General features: G+C 41.0%; 1 long non-coding RNA gene across 1 annotated transcript; it reads left to right on the top strand.

The window, feature by feature from the left end:
• The first annotated feature begins 11,196 nt into the window (after nt 1-11,196).
• LOC106093465 (uncharacterized) lies at nt 11,197-12,948 on the top strand. The gene is made up of 2 exons (XR_001222358.2): nt 11,197-11,557; nt 11,614-12,948. It is a non-coding gene; the product is annotated as an uncharacterized LOC106093465 (long non-coding RNA).
• The last annotated feature ends 2,687 nt before the right edge of the window (nt 12,949-15,635 follow it).

The following is a 15,635-nucleotide window of genomic DNA, read 5'->3' as shown; positions in this document are numbered from 1 at the left end:
TTTTATGCAACTCCGCTTATCGTAAAAACTTCGATGCCTCCGACCACTTCCTAACATGTTGCTGTCAGACAAACCACGCCATTCCACACAAAGCAAGCAACAGAGCAGACACACAAATATCAAAAAAAAGATAAAAAGAAATTAAAATTAATTTCTTTCACCGCATAAAAACTGAGGCACATTCCATTCCACTGACAATAAAAAACATACATCAGCCTACTGGTCACCTTCTGGCCCATGGCAAATAAAAAAATACCGGCCAGAAATTGTACAAAAGAAAATCAAGTCATTTGCTTATAGAGCACGCACACACATACATACATACTCGCCACCAAAAACCACTTCGTATCGTAAATGTGGCTATGCAGCGAAATGCATGTTTATGGCAGAAAAAAAATATAAATCTACAAGCAAAATAATTGTCTTCTGGACCAGACATGGCAAAGCACGGGAAACAATTCCCTGCCAGATTCATGAAATGGGGTGGGCAAAACGCACCTGCCCAATGATGTATTGTCTTCCAACCGGCCCAATAGCAATACTTCGAGGTGACATCTCTGTCATGCCGGCCTACATACATATGAATAAAGCAACACATATAGACTCACACCCGTATTCACAGAACCCAAAACAGCTTCATAGTAGGCTTATTAGACAGTTTTGCTGGAATCTGTCAAATAAGCCAACTCTAACGCTTCTTTTAAGTTTTATGAATATGGGCATTAAGCAACAACGAATCGAAATGAATTCCAACAAAATATACTGTGCTGTCTTCATAACTATAATTCCAGCACAAAGCTATCGCTATAGCTCATCCACCCAATAATCGCCAAAGCAACAACACAAAGCACTTTCCAACGCCTGCCGAAAAGATGAGCCATATGTCAATACGTCTGGTCTCTTCGGTGTATGGTCGGCCATTGGTGATGTCAACCAGGGGCACTTATCATAATGGGGCATCGCCAGGCAGATGGCATATACCATGGCTGGAATCATATATACTGGGGTCCGTATGCCTTTTGACCCCACAGGTATACTGGTACTATCCCAATATGTCCCTGGCATAGCCGTCTTAGCCCCGTCCTGTCCATCCGTTTGGGTACCGCCAATAAAACGACAAAAAATATCCATGCTATATATCCATGATCTTCCATTTCAATCTTGAGCCAATAAGTCGAATAAAAGCATTCGATAATCCATATCATTCGGTGCCTTCGCAACAAAACACCGAGGATTTCAAGTTGACGCCGGAATGAACGGTGTGCGAACGGCAATTATCGGGCGTTCAACGTGGGGAACTCCCACACCCTGACGTCTCATTAGCCGGGCAACTATCACCTAGATCAGAATTAGGGAAGTATCTCCACAATTTCACTGATAATGAGTTTACTTTGTGGTCCCTTCATTTTTTTCCCATTTCAGATTCAAACCCAAAGACATCTCGCTTATCACAATACCGCCTCCAACAAACAGTTGGGATCGACTCCGTCATATACCAAGGTAAACGACACCCTTATTGCACCTCTACCCCAATATCCTATAACCTAGAGACAACCACAGACAATTAGGACAAATACTCGAACATATACTTGATCCCATATTGCACGCGGTTTAATCTAGATCACAGATAATATTGCACTTAGTACGGTAAAGATGTTATCACAGTAAAGTTAGGCCTTAAGGTCCTTGGCATGGGCGACACCGAGAGGTTTGCCCTTGAGATCCTCCAACTGGTACATATTATTGCCCACCATACCGCTTATTCTGCACTTCGAAAATTTCCTTGCAAATTTAGCATTGAAATTTTTGCCAAAATCACTCAAGGCATAATTGCGGCGATATATCTCCTGACCGGGGACAAATTTGACCGTTCGCGCTCTGCGATTGTATCGCCTGGAGCTAGCTTCAAATGCCCTATGCATATTATCCTTGATTTTTCCGCGAATAAGGGCCATGCGGTCCGCTTTATCCATATGTACCAGTTCATGCTCCGTCAGTGAACCTAATCTCCTGGCCAGATTATAATCGGACCCGCTTGAATACATATGGTATCCGAAAAGCGAAAAGAACGGGGTCACGCCCGTCGCTGTATGTACCGAGGTCCTCAGTGCACACTCTATCTCCGACAAGTAGAGGTCCCAGTCTCGATGATCCTTCTCCAAGTAAGCCCTAATCGCATTCAGAACGGATTGGTTTACCCGTTCTGAGGCGTTAGATTGAGGAGAGTACGGCGCTGTCTGCATGTGTCTGATTTGATACGAATTCACCATTTCTCTGAAATGTTTTGACACAAATTGGGCCCCGTTGTCACTATGTATGGTTTCTGGGACACCGAATTTCCTAAAAATTTCCTCGACCAGAAATTTAACCACGTTCGTAGCAGTCGCCTCTCTCATCGCCTTCAGGAAGGTAAATTTCGAAAAGTGGTCTACCACAATAAAAATATAGGCGTTACCGCTTCTGGACCGGGGATATTTACCCAAAAAGTCCATATACAATTTTTGAAACGGCCTCTCCGTTCTCACCTCATTGCCAATCGTAGGTTGAGTGCTACGATTCACCGACTTGGTCTCCTTACACGTAGCACAATTGTTAACGTACTGCCTCACCTGAGTGCACATATTAGGCCAGTAGAAAGTCTGTCGAAGTCAGTATAGGGTCTTAGCCATTCCACCATGAGCAGCCGTAGGTCCGTCATGGGCTTTCTGAATGAGTACATGAGTCAAGGCGTCGGGTATCCACAGTCTCCAAACGTATTCCTGGAGTTCCTCGTCGCACTCTCCTCGAACCCTCTTAAAGACCATACCGTTCTTCACCTTCAAATCCGGGAGTCTATCGCCATTGGTTTCCACCGTTCTAATCAGGTCTTGATAGGCCTCGCTCTCAAATTCTGTAGTCTCAAAATCCAGGACCTGGTTGAGATCCAGTTCCTCAATACAGGGTACCCGCGACAGCATATCGGCAACGACGTTATCCTTTCCTCTGCGATGTTCTATGTCGAAACGGTACGCTTGCAGCTGTAATGACCAACGGGCGAGTCTTCCGCTCAAATCCTTGAGACCCATTAACCATTGCAAACTCGCGTGATCAGTTATGACGGTGAAGTCCATCAACTCCACATATGGTCTAAATTTCCTTATTGCCATAACGGCAGCAAGGCACTCCTTCTCCGTCACACTGTAATTGCGCTGGCATTGGTTCAATTTCTGCGAGTAAAACGCAATCGGGTGCTCCTCCCCTTGGTCATTCAACTGAAAAAGAACAGCCCCTATACCGTAGTCTGAGGCGTCACATTGTACGAAGAATCTTCGTGTAAAATCAGCATGCCGCAAAACCGGCGCTGACGTTAGAGCCTTCTTCAATTCTTCAAAAGCACACCTCGCCTCCTCAGTCATCGTAAATCTCCTCGCTTTCTTAAGGGTATCCGTCAAAGGGGCTGATATAGTCGCGAAATCCCTTATAAATCTGCGGTACCAGCCCGCAGTACCCAGAAAGCTACGCACCTCCCTTGGATTTTTCGGGATCGGAATCTTGCGTATAGCCTCGAGTTTATCGGGGTCCGTTCGGAGCATACCATCACCAATAATAAATCCAAGGTACTTTAACTCCCTGAAGCAAAACTGAGACTTCTTTAGGCCTATTGTCAAACCAGCGTTTCTCAAACATTGAGCCACCTCCTTCAAAAGGCGAATATGCTCCTCAAAACCGCTCGATATTACCAGTAAATCATCTAAGTATACAAATACGTTCTCCTTCAGCTTGCTTGGTACGACCTTGTCCATTAAACGGCATAGTCTCTGCGCCGCATTACATAGCCCAAAGGGCATGACGCGGAACTGGTATAAAGGTCGACCAGCAACTGTAAAGGCCGTGTATTTTCTACTCTCCTCATCCAATTCTATCTGCCAAAATGCGAACTTTAAATCGACGCTACTGATAAAATACGTCTCATCTATCCTACTCAAAATACCGTCGATATTTTGAAGCGGGTAGGCGTCCTTTTCCGTCAACTTATTCAATTTTCTCGCATCAAGGCAAAAACGGTTCTTTCCGGGTTTTCTTACTATGGTAGTCCGATTGCTCCAAGGACTTTCGCTAGGTTCGATAACATTCAAGCGCAGCATGTTATCGATTTCTTCGTACGTTATCTTCTGCACGGCCGGAGATATCGGATAATATCGGTCTTTCACGGGCTCCGCCCCTTCAATCAATCTTATGGTATGTTTCTCGAGCTGGGTACGCCCCAAGCCCTTCTGCTCAAAAGTATCAAATTGGTCTATAGCCTCATCTAATCTTCGTTTCTGGTCCTCTGTCAGGTCGTGAGGTCTCAATTTGCACTCTTGTCGCGCTTCAACGAAATCCATAGCCATGCGATGGACATCCAATTCGGCACACCCTAATATTTCTGGAGCAAGATTAAACTCTCGCCAAAAGTCAATACCTAGGTACAGTTCTTGCTCCAGATCTGGGCAAAGATATAAATTCATCTCCTTTGAGACATCCTTGTATCTGATGTCGCAAACAATCTTGCCTAGAATCCTATAATTGTGGCCACTCGCCGTTGCAACATTGTTGAACATAGGTTTTATGTCAAGTTGCAATTCCTCAACTCTTTCTCTGCAACCTCGTCCCAATATACTGACGGAAGCCCCAGTATCTAATAACCCTTTTATCAAACTGTTCCTCACTTCAATAATAGCATATGCTCTAGGATCACCGTCTTCTCGAGTGGCTCGCTCAATCGACTCTACTACAAGACGCTTGCATCTTCGTTGTTCTGCCGTCCTCTGACGTATCTTAATGATTCGGTTAGATAATTCTTTTGGACTGTAATCCGGGCCCATTATCCGATCTCGAGCCTCATTATAATTTTGTTGCCGAATCTCAACAGGTATGTAATGTCTATTTCCAGCTGTCAATTTCACCTCCTGCTCCACTATCATATCATCTCGATTTCTCTCCTTCACACTCTGTTCCTTGCGGGATATAATCTCGACTGGAGCTAGTTCGCAGGGTTTTCCGACGGACGCGGTTCCCCTGACTTCTCCACGCCCCTCCGGTGGTTTCCCTGCTGGCAATTCGGACATTTTGGAGTTATGGTGTTCGGTTTCCCGCACCTATAACAAAATAGGGACCTTACCGATGAAGTACACTCCATAAAAACATGTCCGGCCTCGTTACAATTCCAGCAAATTAGTTGCTTCGGTTGCCTTTGGTTTTGAATTCGAATAGCTGCCACTTCCTCGGAAGTATCCTGCTGATAATCTGGTTCAAAACCCTCATAACCGTCTACAAAAACTTCACTGACCTGCCTAACGGGGCGGGATACTGGCATGGATCTGTGCTCTCTACGGGGGAAATTTCTTTCCGCCTCCTTACATTCAGTTCGTAACATCTCCACAGTGGAAATGGACATTGGGTAAACAATCATCTTTATATTATCCCTGACATTCACCTTCAAAATGTTCACCATGTCTAGGTCGCCTATAGGCTGCACCAATCTGGCGCGTAGCTGGGCCATGCTGTGAAAGTACCCGTCTACTGTCTCGTTTCCTGCCTGCTTCCGATCTACCAAATCCCTCATGGCCTCAAACGCTGATTTCGTGGTTCGATACTGGCACAATAATGCCTCTCTCAATTGGAACCAATCTCGGAAATATTTGGTCTTCTGCGAGTGCCAAAACCATTCCAGAGCAGGGCCAGAAACTAACAAGCGGAAATCTCTCAAAACCTCTTCCCATGGAATCGCGTACTGGGCCTGCAGACACTCGAGACGGAAAATAAATTCCTCTACGGTCAATCTTTGTACGTTACCGTCAAAATTTATTCCAAACTTGTCAATTCTAATCCTTATTTGATCATTTATCGCGGAGTTTGGATAGTGGCTACTGCTGTTTGTGGAGTGCATGGCGGATCCGGGCCTATCCGTGGCCACCGCAGAATCATGCGTATCTGCCATTGGCCTCTGTACTAAAGCCTCGTTAACCAAGCCACCGTCACCTACGCCAGAAATGGCACGCTCACTAGGTGGAGCTTGTCGTTGCCCTACTACCATAGACAAATCCTTAATCGACCTGGCCAACGTCTCCATTGTCCTGCGTATATCAATCAATTCATTGCTAACTATAGCCTTTACGGTACCCTCAATACCCTGATTATTATCGTTTAACCTATTTTCCGATGTTCCAGCAGGTGCCGTAACTGGCTGATTAATTATGGTATTCGAGAGATCCCGTATTTGACCCTCATTCGCGTTGCCTGATGTGCCCGGTTCGGCCATTCTTTGCCTTTTCAATTCTATCTCAGCCACTGACGTATTTGGGTCAAAAGCCTGACCGCGATTTCTCTTACTCCGGCTTCGAGACCGTGTATTCATAACCTACAATCTACTGTATAAATCTCCCTTTGCCACAAGTTCCCCAATATTCTATTTGATTTATTTATTGTTAATCTATTTATTTATGTTATTATATAACTTCTTCTTTGAGTGATTATTTTAGGTATATATTAAAGTATTTGTTTATTTATAAATAATTTAATCACAAAAAAAAATATTTCTACAGTAGTATACAAAAAAAATATAATTGCTTTAATCAAAGTTCTATACGTATATTAATTATTCATGAAAACAAAAAAAATTATTGAATAAGATAATTAAAGACAACCCACTTCACCTGGAAGCTTTTTCACGATTTCTGATAACACAAAACAAAAATCTTGAGAGGAATATGTGGTGCATATAAACATGGGAGTGACGAGATCGTTCGATTTGCCCTTTCTCTCCTAAACTTGACAATCCGATCCAGGCTATGATTCGTAGACCAATCCTGTATTCATGACGGTCAAAAGTCGACTGCTTGGAATATATACCAAGGTGCCAAAGTCTGAGGCAAATCAACCTAGAAATATATTAGAGTGTTCCCCTATGGGGAATTCTGATGCAGATATCCAAGACAAATCTAAATTAACATTCTAAAACAAACATGCATTGATCTTCCGAAATTCTGGCAGTTTCGTATCCATTCGAATCAAAACAAGAATTGTGGAGTATCGTATTACATCTGACTTGCAAAAAACATGTCTCTACAACGGCTAATACATTCCTCCTTTCCTCGGAAAGAATCAAACACAAACAATATGTATAAATAAAAAGTATAATTACGACATATAACACAGATCCTTACAAACAATCATTGTTACACGTAGACGAACAAGATATTGCACTTGACCCATTAAGATATCCTAAAATCCAGTCTATCCACTAAAATAAATCTAATCATAATATTGCACAACAAATGACTTTATAGGAAAGTCCGGCTGCAACACTTATTAGACATATCTAGTATCGACTCGATTCGATCCGGGCTATTATAATCAACTAGTATGCTATTGCGTGGTACTTAGATGTTGCGTACCCTTATTATACACTACTTCCAATATCACAAAGTGAAAGTTCCTCAGGACAACACCCACTCTACTTCCGGTCCCTATCACTATCATCTGTAATACAAAAGTATCAAATTTTCGTTTGGGCGCCATTTCTGTTATGTCCCCTTTATAGCACTAGGTCCGGCAAACCGGCAGCTCAACCATACTCAGGAGGTTCTTAACCCGCCGAAACCCAGCCTGAGGCATAACAAAGAAAAAAAAAGTATGCTTACAAAAAAAAATGAACACATCTGACAAAACAAAAACACGCTACGTAAAGGGATATCTGCATTATTATGAGGTCCTTGATGACCAGACCTCCCACTCAGCCCTCCCTACCATGGTTCACTCATACCAAATCCTGATTTTCCGTGAACCCCTTTTCCTAAGCCTCAAGTCACTCCATTATGCCTTCACATATTGCCTCTCAATGAATCAAGAACTCAAAACATATAGGTTATTAATACCCTTAAATCAAAACACATATTTATTCATATTTTCCTTTCTTTTATAATAAAATTTGGTAAAAATAATCAATATTGTCAAAATTGGTCAATATGATAAAAAATAAAAAAAAACGAATCAGAAGAAAACATGAGACCTACAAAGTTCCTGGGACCATCCCAAATACTGGTTTTAAAAATTTACGTTACTTTTCCTACCTAAAAGAGCTCTATTAAGTAGATTCTAATCTGGGGTTAAACATTAGTAAATATGCCCCTATCAACAACACATGGCTTCCGATTCACTTTGTAGTATCCCTAACAAATAATATTTAATAAAAAAAACACAAAAAAAAGGTAAGGAAAGGATAAAAAGATGGTTAAACTTATAACTACGACACTACATAAATCATAAAAATAAATATATTATAAAAAAAAATTTGCATAAATAGGGTCAATATGTATATAAAAATGAATGATTATTTAGGTTCATAATAATTCTTTCTCTTTGGGAATATAAAAATCTTTTTATCTCATAATGTCTTTAATGACAATTATGACGTTATCAGCACAAAATTCATTAAATTAAAAATCGGGCTTTCTTCTTACTTGGCTATTAAACACACGTCTCACCGAATACAATGCTCTGCTATGAGTTACAGGCACACACACACGAACATATCTAACAGCCAGTACTGGGGGTTATGTTATTCTTCCAATTACGAGATGTTATTAGCGCTGTTCCAATTGGACAACAAAAGGCAAGAGTGGCCACACGGTCGGACGGACTAAAGGTTGCTGGTGCTTTACACCCACAGATTGCTATCAGGGATTACAACTTTTGATTCCTACCTTTATGTCCACGGATTTGGGGGGAATATTACTGTTGGTTGGGTATATGAGGGTGTTTACTCTGGCACGAATGGATGTTGTCAAAACACAATTCTGGGCGCAACGTGTGTCAAAGACCATGTACCTCCAAATAGGGCACCAAAATTCCAAAAAGGGACTGCCGCCTCCTGATAGATCAGGAGGCCAATAGCTTCCTATCAAATTAAAACATGGTAATTCACGTGAAGTTTTTCACTTCGTTGTCTATACTCACACGAATTCTTATTTCGATATTGCGCGCGAAAAATTATTTCAAAAATTGGAATTCTTCAATTAAATTCCTTGGACCCAATGAAAAAAAATCTGTGACTAAAACAACAATATATTACCAAATGTTAACCATTCCACTATTTGCACGTATTTACTTTACTTTTTATTTCTTTTTTTTTTTTTTTATTTAAACACCAGAGATCCGTCCGTCGCAATATTTGACATTTTTTTAAAAATGGCAATCTTTGACGCTTCTACCCTATTTATACTCAATCTACCCAAGCCGCAATACGCCATTTCTTTAATCTGCATTTTATCTTCGAAACCAGGTTTTGATTTTCTTTTGTTTTAAAGTTTTCACCCGTTGCTTTTCCCCAGTCCTACATCCCATTGTCGTCATTCCCCATGTCCTCCGGGATTTATGAATGGACGACTACTATTTTATGCAACTCCGCTTATCGTAAAAACTTCGATGCCTCCGACCACTTCCTAACATGTTGCTGTCAGACAAACCACGCCATTCCACACAAAGCAAGCAACAGAGCAGACACACAAATATCAAAAAAAAGATAAAAAGAAATTAAAATTAATTTCTTTCACCGCATAAAAACTGAGGCACATTCCATTCCACTGACAATAAAAAACATACATCAGCCTACTGGTCACCTTCTGGCCCATGGCAAATAAAAAAATACCGGCCAGAAATTGTACAAAAGAAAATCAAGTCATTTGCTTATAGAGCACGCACACACATACATACATACTCGCCACCAAAAACCACTTCGTATCGTAAATGTGGCTATGCAGCGAAATGCATGTTTATGGCAGAAAAAAAATATAAATCTACAAGCAAAATAATTGTCTTCTGGACCAGACATGGCAAAGCACGGGAAACAATTCCCTGCCAGATTCATGAAATGGGGTGGGCAAAACGCACCTGCCCAATGATGTATTGTCTTCCAACCGGCCCAATAGCAATACTTCGAGGTGACATCTCTGTCATGCCGGCCTACATACATATGAATAAAGCAACACATATAGACTCACACCCGTATTCACAGAACCCAAAACAGCTTCATAGTAGGCTTATTAGACAGTTTTGCTGGAATCTGTCAAATAAGCCAACTCTAACGCTTCTTTTAAGTTTTATGAATATGGGCATTAAGCAACAACGAATCGAAATGAATTCCAACAAAATATACTGTGCTGTCTTCATAACTATAATTCCAGCACAAAGCTATCGCTATAGCTCATCCACCCAATAATCGCCAAAGCAACAACACAAAGCACTTTCCAACGCCTGCCGAAAAGATGAGCCATATGTCAATACGTCTGGTCTCTTCGGTGTATGGTCGGCCATTGGTGATGTCAACCAGGGGCACTTATCATAATGGGGCATCGCCAGGCAGATGGCATATACCATGGCTGGAATCATATATACTGGGGTCCGTATGCCTTTTGACCCCACAGGTATACTGGTACTATCCCAATATGTCCCTGGCATAGCCGTCTTAGCCCCGTCCTGTCCATCCGTTTGGGTACCGCCAATAAAACGACAAAAAATATCCATGCTATATATCCATGATCTTCCATTTCAATCTTGAGCCAATAAGTCGAATAAAAGCATTCGATAATCCATATCATTCGGTGCCTTCGCAACAACCAACATTAACAAATGCTACGCCACAGCCTATTTAAGTGATATACAGTACAAAGAACATGTAAACGGATCGTATCACATTATATCGATAAATACCAAGTACTGTATAGCGCTAGGATAAAAATGTTTTGCTATGATCTGTTGCAGGATTCACTGAATAAGGTTAAGCCAAGCAATCAGTCGACATAAATATTTTTTTTTTAATTTTTGGCAGTACTTACCATTTAGGATATCAACTTGTCTCCTTTTTACATTAATTCTTTGTTTGTGTTTTCTCCTATTTTTTGACATTTTCAATTTGACATCCTTAATGATGTTCATGGGGCCTATCCACTTTGTTTTCGCAAGTGACCTAACCTCTGGATCTGTTGATAACCCAGATCAATAAACTCTGCAGGTTGTGATTATTAAGTCCGTTCGCGTACTTTTCCAGTAAAAAATTGCAGGAGTAATACCAGCCTTAAGTCCCTTTTCCTATTTTTTTAATTAAACCCTTGGTTTTCATAAAACAGTTGTTCAATGCTGCAAATTTCTACTGGGAAAAAGTCCGTTCGCGTACTTTTCCCGTAAAAAGTTGCAGGAGTAATAACAGCCTTTAGTCTCTTTTGCTATTTTTTGAATTAAATCGTTGGTTTTCATAAAACAGTTGTTCAATGATGCAAATTTCTATTGGGAAAAAAACATCCAGTAAAAATTTCCAAGCTCTCATTTACCAAACTTTTAAAAAATTTGCTTGCTTTCACGCACTCTACCGCTCTCTTTTGCTGGCAAATAAAGTACGCGAACGACTTCCAGTAACAATTTGTGCAAATTTGCACACGAACACACTTATTGTAACCCCATACATTTGTATGTGAAGTTAGCGATCCTCGTCGTTCCGACCTATAGGAACGGCTGCTGCGTTGGTGTTGTAGCCACATTCGCTGTATGTATACAGACTATTACATTTTAAGATTATTCTGACTCGGCCACCGTCTCCAGGAATCTGGCTGCTTCAGTTGAAGCGGTCTATAGTAATTCTGCAGTCAGATGAGTTTTCACCGGGCATATAAATAGGTGATTGGTGTCATGGGGTCCCGTGTTGCATGCAGGGCAAATATAGGTGATGGTTCGTCTAACATCGAGCGAAGGCATATCCGTTTGCTACAACATCCGTAAGTGGATCGGTGATGTGCTGTCAGATGGCGTCTGAAAATTGGTGAACACATAACTAAAAAGCCCTCAAACATGTCAAGATATCTGTACTGAATAAAACGGCTAGCTAATGTGAAGAACAACAAGATTTATAGGAAATATGGTGTCTGTTTTAACTATTTGACGACTACAACATCTCCAGAGCCCGAACCTGGAACACCGGCCTCCAAGAGAATTGATTTTACATCATCCACGGTGATAATCTTTCCCTCACATATTTGTTCAATGAAATCCATAAATTCTTCATAATTCAATCTCCATTTTCTGCAAATGAGATAACGAAAATTTTGTTTGGGAATTCTTACACAAAAATATAGGTGCAGGATTTTACCTAAATTTCATGTAAACCAAACCCGTTTCGGTCATCGAGAAGACAGTTTTCAAAAGTTTGGCCTGCTCTAGCCAATAGTCAATCTGAGACAGTAAAATACAATCATAGTCTACATTATCCAAGTCTAAACGCACGACAACGTTATTGGCATAAAGATGAAACAGTGACTCCAAAGTATGTTTCTTTGGTTTATCATTATCATCATCAGCCATTGCAAATTTTGAATTTTGAGTAACAAATGATAAGATAAAAGAATAGGTACTAAAATTTAAAACAAATGTCATGTCATAAATATTTATGGAAGGCATCCTGCTAAGGGGTTGGCAGGGCGCCTTCCGGGACCTTAAAAAACGCTTAGGCTTGATTGTGTATAGCAACACGTACACTAAGGCAAGGATTGATGCCGACGTGCAAGATGTATTTCCGATTGTAACCTGAGACCTCGACACGCGTCACCTGTTTAACTGCACAGCCAGACCCACTCGACTCAGGCCCAGATCCCTGTGGACGCACCCCAGATCCTGAGTCTTGACACTCAACAGATTCATGCAGATGAAAGATAGAACACAACAAACTGCTCCAACAACATCAATAGCAACTAACGTTCAGTAGAGTTGTCGTCTGAAAAGAAAACCAAAAGCAAAAATTTGTATAACTTGATGCCGATAATAGTGTTTTGTCCTTCCAGCAGCGAGAAAAAGTGTAAACAAATAGAAATCAACGAAAAAAAGTCTAAAAGGTGTGAAATATCATGAATAAAAATCGTAGTATTTATTGAAAGCACATTTTAACTATTTATTAAAATTTAACTTAATGAATGAAATCAGAAAAAAAAAATTTTAAACCCCGTTAAGGTTCTCGTCAGCTGATTTTATAAAGAGAAAACACATGATTGAACCATTAAATACGGGTTTTAAGAGCAATGTAAACGGGGTTTTAAAATGCGTTATCTTAAACCCCGCATGGCGAAATAAGTAAATGTGATCTCAATTGTACAATACAACAACCACGAATCATATGGTGCAATCCGCCATGCTACCACCAAGCTGATCGTCACGCAAACAAATTTGTGTGCGTGTGTGTATACGTGTTCGCGCATGAGCGGAGAATTTGAGATAAAGAAGATAACAATAAAGAGACTGCAAACAAAAATCTGATATCTTAATACCGTCAAACCCGGCCGGTTGTGACCAGCTGTTCGCGTGAGACCACCTTTTTAAATTCTAAGACAATTTAACGATGTCCGTGTGTCTGTCCGTCTATCCGTCCGTCTGTTGTAATCACTCTACAGCCTTAAAGAATTGAGATATTGAGCTGAAATTGGCACAGATTTGTCTTTTTGATGCACGCTGATTAAGTTCTTGAACGGGCCAAATCGGACCATATTTGGATATAGCTGCCATATAGACAGATCACCCGATAAAAGGTCTAATGCCAATGAATGCTTTATTTATTACCCGATTTCGCTGAAATTTGAAACAGTGGGTTATGCCTTCTGATATCTGACATAAATATGATTCAGATCGGACTATATTCAGATATAGCTGCCCTATAGACCGATCTCCCGATAAAGGGTCTGATGCCCATAAATGCTTTATTTTTATCCGATTTCACTGAAATTTGAAACAGTGGGTTATTTCTTGAAATTTGAAACAGTGGGTTATTTTAAGCCTCCCGGCATCTGACCTAAATATGGTACATATCGGACTATATTTAGATATAGCTGCCATATAGACCGATCACCCGATAAAGGGTCTGAAGCCCATAAAAGCTTTATGTTTTATCCCATTTCGCTGAAATTTGAAACAGTGAGTAGTTTTAGGTCTTCCAACATTCGACCCAATTATGGTTCAGTTCTGACTATATTTAGATATAGCTGCCCTATAGACCGATCTCCCGATAAATGGTCTGAAGCCCATAAAAGCTTAATTTTTTTTTACCGATTTCACTTAAATTTGAATTAATGAGTAGTTTTAGGCCACCCAACATCCGACCCAAATATGGTTTAGATCGGACTATATTTAAATATAGCTACCGTATAGACCGATCTGCCGATAAAGGGTCTGAAGCCCATAAAAGCTTTATTTATTACCCGATTTCGCTGAAATTGGAAACAGTTAATTTTTTTTTTGCCTTTAGGATTTTATCCATTATTTATCCGGCCATTTATTATCCGATTTCGTTGAAATTTGACGCAGTGACTTATGTTAGGCTTGTCGACATCCCTGTCCCTTATGGTTCAGATCTGTTTTTATTTGGATATAGCTGCCAAAAAGAACAATATTTTGTTCTACAAAACTTAACAGTGACTTATATTTATTAGACCACTCAATGTCCGCGCCGAATTTCGGTGCATAAGTTATCCAATATTCACCGGATTGTGACGAAAGGGGGTTTACATATATACCCGAGGTGGTGGGTATCCAAAGTTCGACCCGGCCGAACTATATGCTCTTTTACTTGTTCCTTTTGCGGCATAGACGTTTCGGCTCTCTCCTTTTCTGCCTCTCCTCCATTTGGCGCGTTGATACTGATTGCAGGGTGGCTCTATATGCCGCATTCTTGGCTTCAAAAGCAACTCGACATTCTTGGTCGTATCATGTGTTTCTTGGGGGAGGCTTCCGGTACCCAAGTACGAATTTCGCAGCATTTTCCATGGAGTGAGCAATGGTTTGCCACTGCTCCATTATATCGGAGCTAGGAGTGCTTTCTTCAAGCAGTTGGGTCGGTCGAGTGGAGTATGTCGCTGCCATCTGTTGTGTTTGCAGCTTTTCAATGTCCTGCTTCTGTGCGGTGTCAGATCGTACTTTCCTTGCCATGTTTAAACGGGTGCGAACCTTTACTGCAACAAGGTAATGATCCGAATCTATATTCGCTCCACGGATCGATCGTACATCTAACACGCTGGATGAAGCTTTTCAATGTCCAGCTTCCGTGCAGTGTCAGCCTTTCCTTGCCATGTTCAAACGGGTGCGAACCTTTACTGCAACAAAGTAATGATCCGAATCTATATTCGCTCCACGGATCAATCGTACATCTAGCACGCTGAATGAATGCATTTTATCTATCACAACGTAATTAATTTGGTTCCTCGTGTTTTAAACGGGTGACAGCCGTGTGAATATTTGTGAATATTTTTATGTTGAAATCTGATGCTACTAACTGCCATGTAAGCTAAGTTTTCAGGACCATCCCGAAGGGCTACGAATGATAGATGGTCCCAAAGAGGGGGCTGTGAGAATTCCAAAACTATGTGGCCTCATCTAGGCTGTCATTGGCTAGAACAGACGTCTCAGTCATTGTGTCCGTCATGACAGATCACTGTCTATCGGAAAACATGCTGACAGACTGAAGCTTGCCAGCAACGACTTTTACAGAAGCTGTAGGGACATCGAGGAAGAAGAGACTCGAGACCCGCACTTACAGTTAGAAGGAGTTCCACTTTAGGTTCTCATTTCTTTGAGAACCTGTCTGATTT

The sequence above is a fragment of the Stomoxys calcitrans genome, chromosome 1 (genome assembly GCF_963082655.1).
Source record: "Stomoxys calcitrans chromosome 1, idStoCalc2.1, whole genome shotgun sequence".
Taxonomy (NCBI): domain Eukaryota; kingdom Metazoa; phylum Arthropoda; class Insecta; order Diptera; family Muscidae; genus Stomoxys; species Stomoxys calcitrans.
Note: the sequence above shows the minus strand (reverse complement) of the source record. Positions and strands in the feature narration are given on the sequence as shown.